The sequence below is a fragment of the Grus americana genome, chromosome 5 (genome assembly GCF_028858705.1).
Source record: "Grus americana isolate bGruAme1 chromosome 5, bGruAme1.mat, whole genome shotgun sequence".
Classification (NCBI taxonomy): Eukaryota; Metazoa; Chordata; class Aves; order Gruiformes; family Gruidae; genus Grus; species Grus americana.
In genome coordinates, this window is record NC_072856.1 from 20,108,003 (window position 1) to 20,126,945 (window position 18,943).

General features: G+C 40.6%; 1 protein-coding gene across 12 annotated transcripts in view; it reads right to left on the reverse strand.

Moving 5' to 3' along the window:
* TSPAN4 (tetraspanin 4) overlaps nucleotides 1-18,943 on the reverse strand; it is a 474,563-nt gene that overhangs the window by 431,292 nt on the left and 24,328 nt on the right. Inside the window, exon 1 of one of the 12 annotated variants that reach the window (XM_054825791.1) lies at nucleotides 18,272-18,293. The exons of the other annotated variants lie outside the window; for them this stretch is intronic. The gene's annotated coding sequence lies outside the window, so the exon portion shown is untranslated. Of the gene's footprint in view, nucleotides 1-18,271; nucleotides 18,294-18,943 lie in introns of those variants that run through there. 12 annotated transcript variants of the gene reach the window in all.

Genomic DNA, 18,943 nt, shown 5'->3' on the forward strand with positions numbered 1-18,943 from the left:
ATCACAATATTTCTCCCCCAAGAGCCCTGCTTCACTAGTAGCAAATGCTTCCTAATGAGTTGCAAGAAGACAATTTGATTTTAGAGAGATTGCCAACCACTGGCATTTAGCATAAGATCAGTTTGCTTGTTTGTTGTTAACTAAAAGACAAAGAGGAAAAAGAGAACAAACTGCATCAAGCTGCATGTTAGATCATGTCACTTAACATGCTAGTGGGTGCTCAGATATTGTACTGACAAGGAAGAAACACCAAACAATAATACAGTTGCTTTAAATGTATGGGAAATCCCAGAAACACAAACTTCAGCAGAACTACCATTTCAAACATCTTCATTTTCTTCAAAGACATCTGCCCTTAATATAAAAAGTAACCTTTTCTCCTTTATCACATACTCAAGACATCAGTAAAACTCAATAGCTAGCACAGCACTCCAATTAAGCTCCAAATCAGTAAAAGACATTTAGTTCTCCCTTTAAACCTCACACATTTAATCACTCTTCTTTCTATACACAAATGAAATCAATTCTTGTGGTGTTTTATAGAGTAGTTTTTTGAGTGGGATTTTTATTTTTTTTTAATGGATTTATAAGAGTTACACCATTACTGGAAAAGCAAGTATCTTTGTGAAGTGCAGAAAATCTATGAAATAATAAAGGGGGAGAGAAGTGGGCAACACAGGGAACAGAGGGAACATTGAAAATGTTATGTGGCCAAACGTGGTTTGATTGTGTGAAGAGAGAAAAATATAGAAGTAAACAACAGAATAGTTCTAAAAAGGTTTTCAAATAACAGAATGATAGCCTTTAAGCACTAATGAGTTCAAATGCTTCAAAACATATGAGTCATTGGGGACAGACTTTCAATATACCACCTTTAATTTTGACAATATCTTGTTAAGCTCATAGCTTGACATTGTGTCTGCTACAGTATGGTTTCCAAGCTTTTAACTTCCACTGCAAAGTTAACTATGAAATGGCATCTAATATTTAGCAATGTTACTTATGAAATTATTATTTTAAAATCTAACCACAACAACTTTAGTATGGTTTCATTAATATCCTCATCTGATTAATATCAGAGCACAGAACAAGAGAGAAAACTAACAAAGCATGCATCTTGTTCTCAAATTAAGGATAATCTAGAAAATACACTACACAGCTTTGTAGTTCATCTTCTCAATTCCATTCATTTCAAATAGCAGATTATAATAATAGCCTTGATACGCACCACAGTGTTCAATGCTGAGGCTTCACTGGCAAGGAAACAAATGTATGTGGTGAATAGTTGGAGAGGAAGGAAGAAAATTTTCTAGCATTGTATAGTTTAATTTATGTCTAGACTATAAGTCTTTGAAAGCATAATATTGTTTTTAAATGCATATGGTAAATAATACTTGGGGACTTGGGGAGGTGGCGGAGGGGTAACAGAATGACAATAACCCCCCAAAATCTCACCCAGTGCAATCACATGTACTCCTCCCATCTATCTTTCTCATACTACAGAAAAAAAAAATCCACTTGCTAGTACTGCAAGCCACAGGTGGAAGTTTTCTCAGTGTATCCAAAATACCAAGTGATCCAATACCTGAAAAAGCAATCTATCAAAGTGCCTTCCATGTGTCTATAGTCAAACAAGCAGGAAGCTGATATTCTCAGTTCTGCTCATGGTTCAGCCATCAACTCACCTTGACCCTGGGAAAGTCACCTGGAACAAATGAGCAAAACACTCTGCGACAGCTCACAGCACAGCTTGTGGAGGCCTGGGAAGAATTAGTTTTCAGAAATTTGTATGGGCAAAGGTGCTTAGAAAACTAGGCCAAAAGAAAGCACAGCAGCAGCACTGTCATGTGCACCAATTCTGATTGCAGAAAGAGTACAAGTCCATTAGAAAGGGTTTTAGCTCTTCTATGCTGTCACCTCCCATATGTCTCCAGATGTCAGATTATCTCTACTTCTATTGACTAGGCAAAAAGATATCAAAAGCATGCAGGGTCAGAGACACCTTGCCACCTAAGCGTAAACGGATTTAATAAATAAATCCATAAAGAGATAAAAATTGGGAGGTCAGTGTTAATTACATAGTTACTAAAAGTACAAGTCCTAGAAAAGCACAGCTGCATCTCTGCCATTTCAAAAAGCCTCTCCTCACAACAACATTTTTCTGCTATCCACACAGCACTTCTGGCCCAGCACTTACCTGGATCAAGGTACAAATTAACTCACACCTCTGATATACACGTTGTCCTTGCATCCTCTCCCTACAACAGTCTGTCCTTCCAAGAAAGAACACGCATAAACTTGAGTTCTACTTTAAGCAGTGAAGAGCCTCTTAAATATAACACTTTGTACTTCTAGACCTAAGTTCACAGGTAGTGCTTGGTGGGCCATGCTATGGGGAACAGGCACAGAAGAGACTCACCACCATCAGAAGAAAGCACTTCTAGAACACCACAGAGGTGGGTATAGGCAGCTAAGCTTAACCTCATTCAAGAGGGCAGAATGCACTCCATGCAAGCGACTGGATGCCTCACGGATCTGTGCCATCTGCCAGTAGAAAACCATCAGGAACTCAGTCATGCAGTGGCTGGTTGGCAAACCCCATTTGCCTTCCTTCCAACAGGCCAAACTGGCAGCAAGTTCTTTTGCCCCAACAGCACCTCCTGCTTTCTGGAATAGTCACTGCAATTCCAGGCCACCACAGGACAAAGAGCATTGCTGCACATTGAGCACTATCAAAGGACCTCTGCTGCTGTTTTTGTATTGGGGGGGTCGAGGGGAGCAAAAGTCAGCAGGAGTCATGTACAAGGGAAGCAGGGACATCCCACCAGCGAGATGAAACTACTCTCTGATAGCTTCACCATAAAAAGTCAGACAAGGCTGGAAGTGAAGTGATCTTCAGCAGCACTCATCAAGCAGCCAGTCACTCCCTCTGGAGTGTGCAAAAAGTTTAAAGCTGACTTGTTCATCTCACTTTCACAAGTTGTGTGTAGACTTTATTTCACAAGCAGGTCATGGTAGACCACCACTTCACTCATGTCCTCCAGTTTGACCTCTAATCTGAGTTATCGCATCTGCAAACTGGGAACAACAAACGGTAAGAGAAAGTTATCAGGCACATAGCACCACATTGAAATCCTGCATGACAAAACTAAAAAGTTCAGGTGTGAGCTCAGTAAGTTAACTCTCAACAGAAAAGGAGTTTAACCCAAACACAAGTCTGCATGTACAAGCCATCAGACTGCCTGAACAGATTCTACAGGTCCGTAATGAGCACAACAGCCAGTACATTTCTGGGCAGCTACATAACACTTCAGGCTGAACCAAACTGAGGTACAGAGTAACAACAGCCTCTTCAGAATGGCAGACTGTCTCAGAGAAACCTGCCGGCTGCATTGTCCATTGATGGCATTGCACGTGCCACCTGATGACAACAGGGAGAAGAGCCCAGGAGGACTCACTGGGTGTTACAGCAACAGATAAGACAGAGTCAAGGACAAAGTACTAGTTCTGTCCTGAGTTTTAAAGCTATTAGTTTAAATAGATGCTCATTATCACTAAACTGAATGATGTATCTGAGAGGGTGACCAGCAGCTTTTTAAGAAAAAGCAATAGATGAATTTTACAATAGCTATTATATAGATCCTACTTCCATTTAGCATTTTCAGACATGAACTCTGTTCCTTTTGTTTGTACAGTTCCATTGCTAACAGTAAACAGAGCAGATAAACAATACTTCATGATCCTTCTCTCACATTAAAAAAATTCCTGTCGTCTTCTATGTGCTTGACAGAAAAGAGTAAGCTCCAAGAAGAGATACTCCATTTTGCTGTTTTCTTTAGGTTTTCTACATTTTAGATGTACAGATTAAATCTGTCTTTACAAAGACCTTAAAAATAGCTGTAATCCTTCGAAGGCAGATGCAGGGATAACTTTCTCCTCTCCCCATTTGTATGGATGGCATCTTGTTTTGATATAATACATTTATTCTTAACTTTAATGGACCGCCACACCGACATGTTCCAGCTGAAAATACATTACCTAACATTGTATAGTGAAGAAGCCTGAAAAATGACATCTGCAGGAACAAGGCATAGAAAAAGCCTGCTTCTGTACAGAACAAGCTCCTGGGGGTTGAAGTGATAAGAGTGATGCACTGTTCACACACTTTTCTATTGGGGAAATTGATGGCATCTGGTTGACCTAGAGTAACAGTCAATCAAAAGTCAGTAGAGAAAAAGCAGAGGGAGAGGGTGAGAAATGAAGCTTGAGCTGCAGCAGTCATTTGCAGAGAGAATTATGGCTGAGAAGATGGTCCAATCTTTTGGGGATGCCTGCCACAAGCTGGCTTGGGGCAGTGCTGTGGGCTATTCTCTGTTCCATGTCACAGAAATCTTTCCTTCTTAAAGGAAAAGGCAGCAGCTCATAGGCAAAGCATCAACATGTGCACATGTGTGCAAGAAAAACAGAACAGGACTGGCTCACAGGCCAGATCTGGCCCAACTGCGGACACAGTTGAACCTCTGAATTACATCACTAATTCACGCTTATCTTTGTTACACCCTTCCTATCTCTGATTCCCTGGTCTTCACATTACAATATTAATTTTAAAAATATATATGTATTAATACCTACCAAATTACAACTCATCTCAGAGTTAAAGATATCTTTTCTCTCTGAAAGCTTGTTGCTAAAGCTCTGCTGTATTATCTGGAGTTGTGTGCTTTGTTATAAACTGCTACTACATGAGCCATGACCACACATTCAAGGTTCGAATGTGCAAAAAGATGAGACAACAGGATCACAAGAATAAAAGAAGCAGCTGTTAAATATCTGGTCAGCATGCTTCCCCTTGCCCTCCCTCACCAGCATAGTTTGCTGCTTCTGAACAATTGATGAAGACCTGCAAAACCCCTGCTACACAGACAGCTGAACACCATGGCAGTAAGTCAGATACCAGAGCCTGGAATCAACCGAAATCTAATGACTGATCACCACCGACTCCAGTAAGCCTTGGATCAAGTCCAACCTCCAAGTCTTATTAAACTCATTTTTATATAAAAAACCAGTAGCCCTTTTGCCTCCTCCTTCATCTGGGAGGGAAACAACGGAAGCATTTCTACAATCAGACTTACATCTTATGCTGGCTAAAAGAGTAAAGAGCTCCACAATGAGATTAATCAAAGTGAAGGAGTTATAATAGGCTTAAAAATGAGAGCACATTAATAACTGCTCCCTTGTGGTAAACAGAGCTGGTAATCAAGAGCAGGTTCAGCAGAACTTCTTATCCATTGCTGAAGCAGAATTAGCTCTGTAGCAACATGAATGAGCAAGTGATTGGACAGACACAGGCCAGGGTGGAAGGGCTCTGTAGAAATTCAATTCATCCATCAAAAACCTAGGAGAAGAGAAAGACACTCTTCTCTTAGAAAAGAGATCACATTTGTTGGTCATTTCAGTGCAAAATTCAGGTTTCTCTGCCCACCATCAAGACATTTTGCATTGCCGGCACCTCGTACAGCAAGGATGATAGGACAGTCCCTGAAAGCAATTCTTTCTCCATTATTACTCCAGGCCTAGCACAGGACCGCAGGCTCCAGCTGAAATGAGCAATGCTTCTTCAGAACAACTCATTTGTGAAGACCAACTGATAGGTGTCCAGTTTTCTTCTTCTTTTCCTGTGACAAAAACATATCCTGACAGTTCTTTGCTGCCTTTGTCTTGGGTCAGGAAGTCTGCCTGGAGAAGCTCACTCTCCTACTGATCTTTCTTTTGTCAGCTTAACAGCCTGCAATGCTGTGATGCTCTTTTAAATTTAATAGAAAAAGCAAAACAAATGTTACCTCTATTCAAAGTTATAATTTGTCAGTGAAATGATTTCAGAGCTTTCAAGTTAAAACACTGAAGTGGGAGAGCAGAAAAGAAAGCAAGACTGGCTGTATGCAGCTTTTCACTAGATGTTCTGGTTATGCAGGACCATGTAATACCTTCTCCTTCTCCATCCTACTATGTGCACTCAGTATATGAACTTAAAATCCTGCCTGTACTTACCTTCAGAAGCCCCTTGGAGATAGCTATCTTTATTTCACAGATGGGTAAGCGGTCTGACAGACAAGCTGGCTTAATCAAAAGTCAAACAGCAAGTCTGCTCCTCAGCACTGAACTGCATGAGATTGAGTTTTGCTTTTATTTATCTACCAGTTTTAGCATTTTTAAATTCATTTAAGGGGAAAAAAGTTGGATGAGAAGAAAACCACACTGTTGTGGAAGAAAAAGACCACACGAGAGGCTAAAAAAAAAAATCTTCTGAACTTGCTGGAGTCTTTACAGTAAGGCCCTTCATGCACTCTTTAACCAGCTCCATCCAGGACACAACACCTGAAGTGAGAATACACCCACATTGACAAAAAAATGGTAGAACTACTAGATAACCACTGAATCCCATAGCTGATCTTCCAAATGAATGACAAGCTACCAGGACGAATGCCAGCTGGACCCTGAAAGGTCTGTAAAACTTGGACAACAGCGGAATTATTCAGTGAATTCAGGGGAGGAAAACACACTCCAAAACCCAAAGAGTTGACTCTCAGCTCTAAAACTTTTGCTTTTACATAATATAAACTCCTATTTCAAAAAGCCCTTTTTTCATTTAAGATATGTTCCCTCTGTTTTTTTTATGAAACTGTTGTTGTACCACGCTGACAAAATCCACCCTTCATCATTACTAAAGCAAGCAGTTAACTGTCCAAGCACACAGACTGAGCTTCTTCCAAGCACATCACGAAGTCTTTGCAAATAGATTCTGTCTGTCCAACAGGAGAAGCAGGTTCTGAAGCTGCGTCTCCTTCACACAATTACCATCACGCTCAACTAAATACATGTAAGCTACCGGCTTGAGAACCCCACAAACTAAGCATCAGCCTCCAAAGTAAAATGTCTCTGGTTGCAAACGCTGCATGATCTCAAGGATACACCCTCTATACCAAAGTCAGTTGTTGTTCTAAGGACTGTGCTTGGGATTCAAATTGCACAGATGAACACCTGTCTATAACTTGAGCCATTTAACTGCCAGGTGCAGTCTCAGAGGGACATCTTGGCTCCCTGTACAGCCAAAGGAAAGAAACAGCAACTCCGATACAGCACATCTTGAGGAAAGCTCTATTTGAGGTGGGATGAATCTCCCTCTCCAAGTTCCCTTTCCCTTTATTTTCCCCATCATCTGCAGAAAGAAGCCCTGGATAACTGGTTAGATGTTTAACTCTTAGACAGCTTTAGCTACACGGAATTAACATAAGTTGAAGGTTTTACTCTTGACCAGAAAAAAATTGCTCCACAGCTGGAGCAGTCCCTGTAGCAGCCAAGCATCTCCTTTGCAGGAAAAGCAGCTTGTTGATGGGGGCGGGGGGGGGGAAGACTGGATAATACGCAAAATACAGTTTTAGGCTCTAAACAGAAAGAGATTTTGCTCTTAATAACCAGACTACTTGTCCCCTCCTCCCCCCAATGCAGTTTTCAGACTTAGATTCAGAACATTAAAATAAAGGTCTAGGCCAATTATAAATATGATGTAAAGCATGGAATTTCCTTGATCTTCAGAGATTTTACTTATTACCTGAATTGCCTTATTTGCCTGATTCGTATAATGAAGGTTTTCAAAACACCACTTTGTTCTGAAGTGATAAAAAAAGCAATCACTATAAACAACATCCTCAAGAGTTGTTTCACCTACTGTCTAAGATTAGATGCCAATTTAGATCACAGGAAGCTGTAACACTTCAATTTCTGTGTACTATGATATTTTTACTAGGTTGCAAAGATTACCTACATAATTCTCTCTTCATTTTTTAAATCATAAAACTATCTTCTGCCATATTTATGTGACGCCTTGAACAAAGCTTTTCAAAACTAAGGTACTGGAGCTTGTTCACACTGCACTTTGTCTCGTTGCTTCTGTCATTTTTATGTTGCCCTTCCAGCACAGCTGAGATCATACAGTGTCCCAATTCAAATGCATGACTATGGCCCTTGAAGAAGGGTTTCCATAAAACAGGCTCAAACAAAACAGAAAGCAGATAAGAATTATACTGCTGCCTTCTTTCTGCACAGAGGACAGGAAAATAAAGGCAGAGGAATTTATCCTAGAAAAAATATCTCCAGGTAATTGTCAGTTTGAAGACATTATCATATTTTATGACAGTATCAGCTTCAGGCCTCAAAAAGAGTAAAAGTCTCTTTGAATAAGATATAGCGAGAAGCCTATCTTTAACAAGAAATCAGCACAGGAACGTGCCCAAAGTGCTAACATACAGTGCCCATGCAGACATAGCATTTTTAAAGATCAAGTTTCTTAAATTAAAACAGTGCTTCTAAAGCTCAGTCTTTCAAGGCTAGGAATATAAAGTTCTCTGTCAGGAAACCCTTTTAGAAATGAATTCAAGAATCAAAAGCGCAGATTGAAGAGAATAGCTTTGTTATGGGGGCAGGGGGAGAGAAGGAAAAAAAAGAGGGAAAAGCCATAGTCTTTTAACATTGTTCCTCCTGTCCAAAAAAACCCTAGATTTGATTTCAGAGTGAGGATGTGAATTTTACCTTAAAATAGTGACCAAGAACCTGGTATACAAGGCATGTACTCTCTGACACCAGCACCTCTTGTAATATCAACACACTTTCTTCAGTTGGCAGCACTTTCCACTGCAAGTCCCAAACCTTTGCTATAGTCTACTCTGTAGGCATTGTGGAGACAGCCTTTTTTTCCCCTCATAGATACACAGTTGATACATGAGCAAACCATTTCTCCCCCTTGCCTATAAGGCCTCATGAATTGCTTATACAGCATTTGCCAGCATCTTCAGAAGGATTCTGTAACAGCATCCAGGTGCTCTCCAAAGGCAGCCTCAGAGAATCAATGCTCATGCCCCAAGGAAAGTCAGTGACAAGTAGGTTCCTAAACCCCAAAGCAAGTTTTGGAAAAATCCTGCCCAGAAAAATCAATCAAGAAGTTGTATTGTACTAGTTCATGGATTCATGCTTTCTTTGATCAGCAAACAGCACAGGGATGGCAGGAGCTTGCCAGCTATGCTGAGGTGAGTTTTCCTGGCAGAGATAGCTTGCCTCAATCTTAAAAAGAAGCTACCTCCCTACTTTCTTGCATTTGCTGGAGCCACAAGGTGCTCTAGCTGTATATACAGAGTAGTTGGGGGCTGCGGAGCAAAAATGCTTTTGGCTTAGGTGCTTAAACATAGCTGTGCTCTAGAGAAATACTGTAGTGAACATCAAACATACAATCTTCTGGCACACACACTTTCTCTTCCATGCTGCATCGCTTCTGACACTGCCTGTATCACTGTCGTATCCAAGTGCCTCCCAGCAGTGCACTACGTGCTGCAGCTAATATCTGATGTTCAGTTTATTCTCTCTTCCCTGAGGGAGAATCATATGCACTGCAGTATTAATTTTTTTGAGAGTATAGGTTTTAAACAGGTATAAACAGCTTATTTTTGAGGCTGAAAGCATGTTCCCCAAATGAAAGGTGCTCAGGCACATCATGCATGATAAAAGTTCATTTCACAGACTAGGGCCGATATCTTCCTCTCCCTTCCATGAAAACACTCTTCTGCAAAGAATGGCTTTATCCTTTTGGAACAATGTTCTACTGAACCAAAAGCCAAATCACAAACCACTGTCCTACCATAAACATCCATGGAAGTTTTTATGACGTATACTAGTGCTGAAGTTCACCATGTCTCATTCACCGATGCTTGTAAAGTATTTTGGAATCCCTGAATAAGGGGCACTATTAGTTCATTATCCAATATAGGACACTCACCTTTGTTTCCTCTCTGTTTTGCAGACACTGTCATTTTCATGTCACCCGCACTAAATGTTTATACTTTCCTTGAACTAGAACAACTCTTTTCCAGTTCCTTAGCAATACTCTACTTCTCACTCTAATTTGGCTTCCTCAGTTGTGCACAATTCTATCCTTACATCTGGTTGCTGAAACAGACCTGCCTAGAATATTTGATAAAATCTGAATGAATTGGCCTGAATAGTAATGTTGTTATGAAAATGCCACATGTCTAGGAAATGATACAGTTAAGTTTTCTTAATAGCTTCTGCACTTGATGGACAGAAAACACTTCCTCCTTAGAAATGAGCAATTCCAATAACACTGGAACAAAGAATTAGATTTTTCAATGCAGAACGTTTGGATAGGACAAGAATGGTTTTGAGATATATTTGGGGGTTTTGTTATTGTTTTTTGACAAGCCATCAAAATCTACAGGCCTTAATACTAAAAATTCTTGTTCACAGACCAGGATTTTTTTTGTATTGAGAAAGAGACAAAAAAAAAGAACAATTAAAAAAAAAGATTCCTACAGAGAGGGCATAAAAAACAACTAATCAGTTCTGCTCTAAAAGAGCTTTCCTATAACTCCCCAGTGGACCTACAAGCAGCAGTCAATAAAAGAGCTGCTAACTCTCCACCTGTTGATGTAGGTTTTTTCTCCATGAAGAATTAGTGTCCACACTACCAGCAGAAAAAAAAAAAGTTACAAGAAAAGAGACAACAGCATGCCTGTAGTCTTAATACTATTTCAGATTTTCAACAATAAAAAAAGTCTTTTAAGAGCCAGAAAGTCACATTTGAGTCCCATATGTAGGTCAGAGACAAACTGTTCTTTCTAAAAAGAATTAGCAATTAAAATTTAGAGATATGATTTAACTTCAGACAAAAAAGTTTCCAAAGAAGCACATCTGCCATCTCCACTGTGCTGGTGGACTGAGATGCTGTGAGTGTTTGAAGCACTGTCAGCACAGGAACCTGGAGATTCTGGAGGTCTAGAGCTCACCCCCCAAGCTGTTAAGTCCAAAGTCACTGAACAAGTTCTGGTGACAAGCAGATGTTTTAAACTGTAGGGGTCCAGCATGAATAACCCTCCGTTTTTCATGGATGAAAAAACAAGTCCAAGGTGCACAGCACATTGCTCTTATCACAGTGGTCTTCTCTAGAACAAGCACCTCCAAGTCTCAGCTGAGGACTTTTCTCGAGCGTTGTGGCAGGTGAAAGTGTCAGCCAACACAAGCAGAGCAATGGAAAGGATGGAGATATAAATATGTAAGGAAAAAAGATACCTCTTGGATTTTGATGAGTGCACTATATGAATGGGATCAAGGTAACTCAAAAACACTACAACCAAACAGAACAACAATTCCCAGGGGAAATTTGTATCCCAAGTTAAAATTCTTCTACCTGTACCCACTTAAGGCTGACTTGTTTTGCCATGCTGTCCTCTCTATCACAGAGCCAGTTTGCTTTCAGAAATGCTTAACACACAAAACAGTTATATCCTCATGTAAATAATAGAAATATTCTTGCAAGAAATACTCAAAATCCCAAATCTCTGCAAAATGCTACAACAGAATTTGCACATATCTTCTAGTTCTGATGGCATGACAATCCACTTTGAATTGGCTCCCATGGTAACTGCAACATTGAGGTCCCCAAAGAGCCATCTCACACACACGCACAAGATTGGAAGGGATGTGTCTGTAGCTTTGCAGTTGAAGAGACAGAACACAAACTTGATTCAATGCAAGGAGTCTCTCCACAACAGTACCCTTCTTTCAGCTAACAGGATTCAGAAAGACACCATTTCTTTCCCTTAGGAACGGGATTCAGCTCTCATGTCATCTCCAAGACTAGAGCATGCACTTCTCTTTAGGAACTGACCCTTGCCACCTTCTTCCCTCACACCCCAATGCAGTCTAACTCTAACACATGTACTTACATCATTTCACTATGAGCTTTTTGTTCCTCAGCACGACCCTGCTTCATAATTTTTCTAGTTGGGTTGATGGAAGCCCAAAGAAGCCAAGAAAAAGCTCTGCATATTTTTCAGTCAACTGGAGAGCTAGCTGCTCTAGTGAAACACTGCAGTATAGTCACTCCAGAGATGCAGCCCAGGGAAAGTCCCCTCCCCTCCTTCCTTTGCCATACAGATGGCTCCAACGCTCCTGAAAACAAAGGCATCCTTTGCTCATATCTCATCAAGTTCCCCTTTCCAAGGGCATGCCTCACCTCACAGTTTCGGCTCCCTCACTAAGGATTTTTCTTAACTGGACAGTCTAAGTTGCTGTAGGATGACAACATCATGCTCCCATAGCACACACTGATTCAGGAGCAAGGGAATGACATACATCTCTCCTACTTCACCAGCTTGAAAAGATGGAGTGGTTATGACTAGACTGCAAGCAATGAGACAGCACTTACTGTTCCACCACATCACTGTGCTGTTCACTGCCACACACAAAAAAGTCTGCATCTTTCTCATTTCCACCTGCTAGCAACTGCATTTCATGCAGGACTTGGTCTAATCAAAACTCAGAGATCCCCAAGAAAGGGAGCTGATTTAAAAACAAAACACCATACTTACATTGGCGGTATCTTTCTGACCTCTAGCTTACTGCGGGGTACGTACCGCAGATTTTTAATGCAAAAAGATCTCTTTGTGTAAGGAATATTTATCATCCTTTTCATGGAACACCCCTTAAAAATTCAGATAAACAGCCCTAGAAGAGGTACTTTCACAACATCCTACTGACAGACACAACTCCATTAGTGTCCCTCCTTTCCAGTCCACTGTAATTTATTACAGTGTTATAATTTGCAAACTCAGACCCTAGCAAGACAGAGGCAGGAAAAGTAGTTTGTGCAAGACCTATAGCAATGAGAAAGAAGTGTTTTTCAGAAGAAAGACCAGAAAGTGATGGTTCACTCTTTGTCCCAAAATGGGTTATGTGTCTTGGCAAATCAATCCCTTTTGTTCGTCTTCCAAACATATTTTAGCTGAGCTTCCAACTTCTAGAAGAGAGGCAGGAAATAGCAAATAAATTATAGTATCACTGAAACTATAGTAGCCTACAAGTTTATACAGCTTTTAAGGCTTTTGTAGAAAATAACAGAGAAAACCCTCCTTATTTTCAAAAGTTGTTCTGCTTAACAGAACTTCAATTACTTGTAAATAAAAACCATGCACACTATCTAATGAAGATTACTATGAACACTACCCTTCCTTTGGGAAAGTATCTTCAAGTAGATGAGCCAGAGATACTTATGCAAACAACAGGTATTTTTATTCAGTTTCTCAGAAGTAAGAAACAGAAGAGAATTTTAAAATCCTGCCTGTTTGTCAGCGTACAGGGCTCTTTCTGCCACCCTCTCTCTCTGAGCTATGGCATGGTAATTCACAAAGTGAATTCAAGCCCTGAACATATCTGTTATATTTACATCTGGTTCCTGTTATTTTAACCTCAGAAGCAAATTGGGAGGGGGATAATAAAATTCTGATTTCTGCTGATTGCTTATACTTTCCTAAAGTTCTCTTCCTTTGTTCTATCAGCCAGGTTATTTAGAGGATATTACCCTAATCCAACAAAGAACTTAAGAATGTGAATATTTCCAGTGAAGGCAAAGGCTCTAATGGATTAAAATGCTTTATTTATTAGAGTTCATCAGCTCCTGCTTCATATCTTAACTACTCCACTAAAATACCCTTGTGGTTTCATTATTATGCCTGTTGTATTAGTGATAAGTCAGGCATAGAGCACTTATGCTCAACCTGGGAGTTCAGTTCTACCTTTCTAGGGGCAACTTTTCATACATCAACCAACAGATTCTTCTTCCTTTAAACTTTTACCACAGCTATTAACAATTGACACCAGGCCAGTTGCCTCTGAAGAACGAGCGGTCAGAGTGCACATGCAACATCCTGTCTGCCTTGGGGAATAACCAGAAAGCTAGCAGTACAGCACTTGTATAAAAAACAGCCAGTGCTGCTGCTCTCTCTGTCCTCAGGACAGTCATGATTGCCCAAAGCAGACCTACTATCAGATAAGACAGGACCAGGCTCTCCTCGATTACACCGCATCAGTCCTACTCACTTCACTGGGATTTGCTCATTTAAATCAGAATAGCATGCAACTTTGTATGACCACAGACTTATCCAATGCAGTTAGAGCATGAGATCTGCAAGCAAGTTAATATGTTTGTAAGACCATGTTAGTCACTAAAATAAATACTGCTCAATGAAATTCCTGCTGCTTCATTTTCACATCTTGTATTGCCCAACAGATCACATGAATTAGGAACAAATAGCATTGCAACATTCAAGAACTCAAGAGAAACGCAGAAGGGTTGTTCCTGCATCACTACTTGGTTGCTGTATTTGACACCAGCTGTCAGTAATTCCACAGAACCTACTCTTTCTACTCTTGCTCCATCCCATACCAGTTACCCAGCAGGCAGGCCAGGAAACATCACCTCTGTTTCAGAGGGAAAGAGAGAGGGAGATACTACTTCAGAGAGAAAGGGGGGAGAAGAGAGATACTACATACTCCCCTGGCACCTTCTTTCTCAAAGTCATATGGCAATACCTCCACAGTAGCTTCCGCTTCTTGCTCTCCTTTAAAAAGAAAAAAGTAAGCATTACCTTTGCCTGTTTATTTCCTTGACACCCACAATCTCAAAGCTCACAAGAAGCAAGATGCACCTTCACCTGGAGCTCCCTGCAGTCAATCCTATAGGAAAGGGACCACAGCTGCTACTACTACTGGAACCTGCATCCCTTTTACCAGCTCATCATGAGAGACACATCCCATTCCGACATGGCTGTGGCAGGTTCCAGGTACCAATGCAAGCTAGCACTGCTACCCACAGATCCTTCCTTCCTTTACTGCATCTCACTCCTACTCCCAGAACAACTCCCTTGCATAGCTGTTTGTGTGTTCCTGTTTTGGTAAAATTAGCACCTTCCCCAGAACAAAACTCCACAAAAAAGGGCATTGGGAAAGAAATAGTCAGCCATTAACATGGGACAACCTGACCGGGCAGAGTGGGGAGATACATCTCCCCCATGGAAAAATATTTTAAGGCCAAACTGCAAGTCCACAAGTCAGCAGCAGCACGCAGATATCCCCAAAGCTAACAAACATCTGCCTCTTCTCATAGTTCTCAGGTTCCCCTACATTTTCCTGTTACCAAATTGTACAAAGGATCTTGTTTTCTCATAAGGGAAAGGAAGAGGAGCCCAGAAATTGAAGGAATATATTGGTGGGAAAAAAAAGTCAATAGGTTCCTTTGGACGACTGATGCAGAATTCATGTATTAGTGATGGACTGACAAGGTACCGAAATATATCAGTGCTCTTCAGAAAGTAGGAAGACAGCACTTATCCTCTTTATTCCAGCTAGTTCATTTAATCCTAAGCAAACAGGAACCTTAGACATTTTTCAAGCATTTCATAAAGTAATAGCAATAAAATATCTAGCTAAGAAAGCTGTTTTACATTAAATGGAAAGGGAAAAAAAAAAAACCAACACAGCTTGGACTTCCTAGCAAAGAGATTAAAGCTTATAAGTAAGGAGGTGGGGGGAGGGCAAGAAATGGGATGTCACATACTGCAAAAGAAAAACAACTATTGCATATTTAATGGAGTACAAAACTTTTATTTGTAAACCCATCAGATTCTGAAAGCCCAACCATCTTCCTTCCCAACCATTCCCCTCCATGATGCAAGGGGAGGGCGGATGGGGGGTACACACACTACAACACCCCACCACCTCTAGAAAGGCTGCATTTCCTTTTCCAGGGGGACTGTATCCCAATTCTACAACAACATGCCCTGTAGTTTATTAGGCTCTTCTCATCCCAAAACACCAAAACCAAACCCAAATTCCACACTTTGCCAAAGCAAAGAATAACAAAGAGTCCCATCACAGTTCATACTCCTGTGTGTCCCATGAAGCTTGCAAGGGAGCAGATCTGTCTACATTAGGAAACATGAGGATCCTGCAATTCCTGAGCTGTTTGATTGGTCTCGCTGATCTGGCTTCAGTGTTGGACTACACATATTGTCTATTGTTCCATGGCCATATCAGCCAGAAGTCTGGAAGAAAGGGATGTGGTGGTTGACATCCTTGAAAATCAGAAAACATTATTTATCTCAAGGAAAGAGGGAGAACTTTATTCAAGGCAGTCCAAGAGAGTCATTGTCACTCACCAAAAGAGCTTAGAAACTTCATTGATGAAGGGACACAGCCTGATTCTGGTGTGAGTTTTGAATAAGAATTTTTTTTCCCCTTTTTATACCAGACCATGGTCTAAAATTACTCATCTTTACCACAGCAGAAAGAAAACAAAGCTTAAATGCTAACAAAAATGTTGCTTGAAAGCTTTAAGTAACTGCAGCCTCAGACCTCTTCCTTATAGCCAGGACTGTATTTTGAAAAGAGGAAGAAGAGGAGGGGGAAAAAGTCACACCACACATTCACAGAACATGACTCTGATCTGTCTGAAGGAAAAGCCAAACTGAGTCTGTCCTGTCCAAAACAGACAGGGACACTCACACCTTTTAGGTTACCAGTGCTAGCACCAGTGCACTGAAGTCAGCTCGTTCACAAAGCTAAAGGACATGAGAAAGGTACTTGGTTGGGAAGGTGGGACCCCCACCTTCTGAAAGTTTGATTAAAATTGACTGACAGAGTCAAACGTTATCAGCAAGGGGTGACTGTCTGCTTGTGCCTGACAACCTCACACATAGGATGATCATGTAAGCTCATTTCTTCAAGGGTAGTTTCCTCAGGAAACACGGGAGAGAAAGGCATTTTCACTGGCACTGCAAGCAAAATCAGTTTAATCTGGCACCCTTCACAAGTACTCAATTAGTTTCCAATTCAAGAACAGAAAAGAACAAATTAATTGACCAGCAAAGTCTTAGAACAAGCCTGGTACCATGCCATCAAATGGAAATGAGGGGAACCAGACTACAAACAGCCCTGCTGCAGTCATCCAAAGTCCTCCTCTGCCAACACTTTCCCTACGGGACACCTTTGGTTCTCATCAAAAGAGCCAACATAGTAATTGCAAGAAAGACAGTAGATTTGAATGCATGTACCAAGAGAATTTCCAGCAGTCAAAATCCATACACACAAAACCAGTGAGCTGACATACAGTCATACACACACAGATCAGACTATCAAGTGGTTAACAAACGTTAACCAAAGCACAAATCAGTACCGTAACATGCTAAACAAAAGTGGATGAACAAAAGCCACCAAAAAGCTGCATTCTGAAATCCATCTTTACACGGGGGGGTTAATCAGAATAAGTGAACATTTTCATTTCTATGTGTGCAATATTCCCCAATGGTTTAGTCATTACAGTGAAAACCCAAGCCCTTTAAAGATAGATCTGCCTAAGAAGCTGAACACTTCAGAGAGCAAAATTAACTTGGTGGTTAGCTTCCCTTCTAAAAGAATTGTATTAGACAATTATCTACAGAAGTCAAAATCAGGCCAACAAGGGCCACAAGGGGAATAATACAATGATTGCAAAGGAAAAAAGCAAACAATGGTTGGGTGCTTATATTTGAGTCATATACACAGCAGCATTCATAATGTATACTAATTTTGAGTTCTGCTTTATAAGGCATATTCCTAAAAGGAACTTATTTTCTAATTATGAGCTCCAGTGATCATGCACATTAAACAATGGAAACAAACGGCAATAGATATTAACATTGTGACAGTCCCATTATCTCTCAAGCAATGCATAAGGATAAAGTTGTTAGCCATCCTCATAGGCAAAATTTACTTGAAATGTCACTTCTATACAAATTCCTACAGCTGTCAGTTTACTCTCCTTCTATCCATACCAAAAGGAGGCAATTAAAGACAACTGAATTAAAGATTAAAATTCTTACTTAGCAAGAATATCTGTAGTTTAGAGATCATGTCCTGAAAGTGTTCTTGCTAGCTTTTTAAAAGCAAAAACCAAAACAACCATCCTTCAAAAGAGACTGGGAAATGACTGGAATTTTTTCTTTCATGATGCTGAACTTAGAAGGGATTCCCTGCTCATTGTCCTCCTTAAAAATGATCAAAGATTTGATAATCTAGGTTACCTGTTCTTCAAGCACAAGGCATTGCCATTTTTGCCACAGAGCACTTAAGGCATCTAACAGTCCTTCATTACCTCCCTGAGAGCCTTCACTGGCAAGCACAGCAGTACTGTATTTCTCAGCTGAAAGGCTTTAAGAAGTATCTTCTAGATATCACCTCAAGGCTCAGCTGGGCCCAACAAGCAAAAGCAAAAGTTTGATGCTCAAGAACCCCAGCATACGCAGCTCCCTGGACAGGGTTTTATTTCCTATTTTACTCGATGCATTAAGCAAGAATGAGGGAGGCATGATAGTTTCCGAAGAGATTCACTTACAGCTTCAGCCTTGCAGCAGGTGAATTTCCAAGCCAAATGGTATTACTGAGAGAAAGAAAACACGATCTGATTTAGAAGTGGCAGGAAAGTAAAAGATGTGCAGCCTATGGTAAAGTTAAAACACCTCCTTGTAAGACAAAAGCATGTTACTTAATGGTTTTGTACCTGCTGCACTACTGCTCTCCCAGCACCACAAGTGATTCCATACAGACATCAAGCCCATAAACAGCACAAAAGCCAAGAAGTCTCAGAGGAGGTAAAACTTACTGTTTTATCAGTTGCAAAAGCTATAGGTATTTCCTAATGCAGCTTTTAGCTTAAACATGCAAAACTGACACAATACCACAGCTACAAGTCTGCTGTCCTGGTTTTCGGCTGGGATAGAGTTAATTTTCACAAGAAGCTGCAAGGGGACACAGCCAGGACAGGTGACCCAAACTAGCCAAAGGGGTATTGCATACCATATGACAGTGTTTAAAGGGGGCTGGCTGGGGAGGAGTCACTGCTCAGGGACAGCTGGGCATCAGGTTCCAGGCAGTGAGCAAATTGCGTTGTGTATCACCCACTTTGTATATTCTTTTATTAGTATTGTTGTTATTTTCCTCTTCCTTTGTTGTTCTATTATCCCAACCCATGAGTTTTACCTTTTTCCTCCAATTCTCCTCCCCATCC